This window comes from Stomoxys calcitrans, chromosome 3 (genome assembly GCF_963082655.1).
Source record: "Stomoxys calcitrans chromosome 3, idStoCalc2.1, whole genome shotgun sequence".
In the NCBI taxonomy this organism is placed as follows: domain Eukaryota; kingdom Metazoa; phylum Arthropoda; class Insecta; order Diptera; family Muscidae; genus Stomoxys; species Stomoxys calcitrans.
Window position 1 is genome coordinate 92362593 of NC_081554.1, and position 3344 is coordinate 92365936.

A 3344-nucleotide genomic window follows, 5' to 3' on the forward strand; every position below is an offset into this window, starting at 1 on the left:
AAACAGGCGACCAAAATGGCTAAACGAGAACTTTAAAAAAGCTCGTACCTTGTGCATTTAATTATTATATAAATTGTAGTTTCGATAATAGCTTAAATAAGTTTTTTTCATATAGTGGTCCTGATGCACCTAAAATATTTTTGCAAAACTTAATAAACGATTGTAAATTTGGTTTTGATACATATTTGACGAAAACAACCCCTAGATTTTTTGATCCCCTGGAAAGAAATAGATTTTATGAGAAGCGAAATCTGTCACATATATAACCAAACTTTTAACGGGTAAATATAGAGGACCCGCACCATCTGTTCTTTAAGGAATTGATAAATCTGGATGGTGAAATAAAAGTTCTTGCTTTAAACAAAGAATTATAAATATATTTGTCGTATTACATTAGCAATTGCCCCCTTTGGGGCCTTTGATCCAAAGCGCAGAGGTTAACATGTCCGCCTATGACGCTGAACGCCTGGGTTCGAATCCTGGCGAGACCATCAGAAAAAATTTTCAGTGGTGGTTTTTCCCTCCTAATGCTGGAAACATTTGTGAGGTACTATGTCATGTAAAACTTCCCTCCTAAGAGATGTCTCACTGCGGCACGCCGTTCGGACTCGTCTATAAAAAGGAGGCCCCTTATCATTAAGCTCAAATTTGCCCTTGTTCCTTAGCGGAATGTTCATGGGCAAAATTTGCATTTGCATTGCCCCCAAAGTGAAAAATGTTACAATAAGCTAACAGACAGCGAATGAACATTAGAAGACTATAAGCATGCACAGGATGTTTGTTCACACTTTTTATGTCAAACTTTTAAAGATTATATGGAAATATATTTGAAAATTGACATTAAGTTACTAGTTGAAAGTTTTCGCAATTTATGTATATGTATGTTTACACAAACTCAATCCATGTCAATATTTAACGGCACCATCACTATCATAGGATGCATTTCTACTTTGTGCAGGTGTTAAACTTGAGCTCTTTACAGACATTAATGTGAATAGTTTTTGTAAAAATGGAGTAAAGGGTGTTCGACGAGATACTCAGTAGCTAACATTGAAGGTATGCCTTATTATAATAAACACAACCACGATGTCAATTATTATTTGGACGTTAATAAATTATATGGCAAGGCCATGTAACAAGGCTGAACCACATTTAACAAAAATGGATTGGAATCTACTAAAACTCACTGTGCCAAATTTCATCGAAATCGGATGAAAAATTCTCCTATTATGAGTTCAATACTCCATATCAAGAGATCGGTCTACATGGCAGCTATATCCAAATATGGCTCAATACCCTGCATCGGGCTCAATACCCTACATCGGGAGATCGGTCTATATGGCAGCTAATATATAATAATAAATGGATCTTTTATGACCTTAATACCCTATATCGGGAAGTCGGCCTATAGGGCAGCTATATCGAAATATGGTCCGATCTGGACCACACTTCACAGAAATGGGATATGGAATCAGAACGTCAGGTTTATATATAAGGAATCCGAAATCATCAAAAATTGTTTCGGAAATGTTTTTATACCCAGGATATCTGCAAAATTATAAATACCCAGCATTTGGGTATATATGGGTACATACCCGGGTAGTTACCCAAAAGGTATTTACCCATCGCCCATCTTTTCAAAAATTTTCAAATAAAACCTTAAAGGTGGAATCATATATTGTCGGGGATTTAAATTTCAAAGAAAAAGGCCAATGGTTAAAGATGAATTCAAATGTTATAGGGCATTTAATCTTAGAGTTTAATAAAATTCGAGAACGATGGATAAAAATAGCAGTTGTTCGGATGAAATAAAAAGTACGTTAATACGAGTATACGGAATCCAAAGGGTTGGTTGAATGTTAGTTTAATGTGTTCATTTTTTTTCTTTCTGTTTATTTGTAGATCAATTTAGAAGAACAATTGGGAAAGAGTTCCTTACAAGATATTCAACACTCAGGTTGGATAAATTTATTTACTCGATTCCTCGAACATTTTCAATTAACCGTCCACGAGGATTTAATTTTAGAGTTTATTAAAATTTCGGAACGATATCCCTGGACAGAAATCAAAGAGTTGCTTTAATGGGTTGATATTTTCCTTTGTTATTATTTTGCAGATCAATTTAGAAGGATGACTGGCAAAGAGTTCCCAGTAAAATATTCAACACTCAGTTTGGATAAATTTATTCTCTGTATTCTTTTGCATGAAATTAATAAATTTGGGTGAAGCCATCGAACATTTTAAAATAAAACGTCCATGATTAAAGAAGGAATCAAATATTGTAGGCGATTAAGTGTTATGAATTAAAAATAAAAAGTAAATTAATATACGGAAACCAAAGAATTGGTTTAAATTGTTAATGTTTTTTTTTTCTTTTATTTGTAGATCAATTTAGAACGATGACGGGGAAAAGTTCCCAGCAAGATATTCAACAATCAGGTTAGATACATTTATTCTCTCGATTCCTTTGAATGAGGTTCATTTGTTTGGGTTAAAGATGAAATCAAATACTGTCGGGGATTAGAGTTTATTAAAATTCGGGAACGATGTCCGTGGATAAATAGGGATGCTAAAAAAATTCCTAGTTCGAGAATTACCTCCGAGGGCATGTCTTCGGGTGAAATAAAAAGTAAGTTAATACCCGGTTTAGTGTTAATATTTCTTCCGTCTTTTTATTTGTAGATCAATAAAGAAGGATGACTGCGAAAGCATTCCCAATATGAAATTCAACACTCAGGTTGAATAAATTTATTATGTCTTTTCCTTTTATGACTGCCGTTGAGAGAGAAAATAATTTAATATTTTTTTATATTAGCCCAAACTAAAGAATCTGTAATTTAAATTGAATACTTCAATATATACATATTCAAATCAGTTTTGGTTTTTATTTATTTTGTTTTTTTTTTTATTTTCTTTATTAATGCTTTTTATATATTGCGCAGCATATTTGTAAGAATTTGGTCACAGTTTTCGATAACCACAAATAAACTACCAAGCAGTAGTAACTGTAGGCTCTCTTTGACATTTTGTTATAATTTGAGAAATGGCAAAGTCCATAGGTACTAAATTAAGCGCATTATCAAAATCAAAAATAATTTCAAAATGTTTTCTATCATCTATATTTCACTAAAATTTACACTGATATAATCGATGCGTTTTCACTCGTTTGTTCCTCGTTGACTTCGACCTCCTCAGAATCGATTATAATTTCCACGTTCTCATCGTGATTTAATTGCGAGAAATCGGAAGCATTCCATTCGTTGAAATCCGCCTGTACTTCTTCCAAGTTATTCATCATTTCTGCTATGCTTTCATCCTTCTCTTCATCTTGTTCCATTTCTCGA

General features: G+C 33.2%; 1 long non-coding RNA gene across 1 annotated transcript; it reads left to right on the top strand.

The window, feature by feature from the left end:
- The first annotated feature begins 1721 nt into the window (after nt 1–1721).
- LOC106090417 (uncharacterized) lies at nt 1722–2811 on the top strand. The gene is made up of 5 exons (XR_009397689.1): nt 1722–1815; nt 1903–1957; nt 2117–2316; nt 2386–2617; nt 2683–2811. It is a non-coding gene; the product is annotated as an uncharacterized LOC106090417 (long non-coding RNA).
- The last annotated feature ends 533 nt before the right edge of the window (nt 2812–3344 follow it).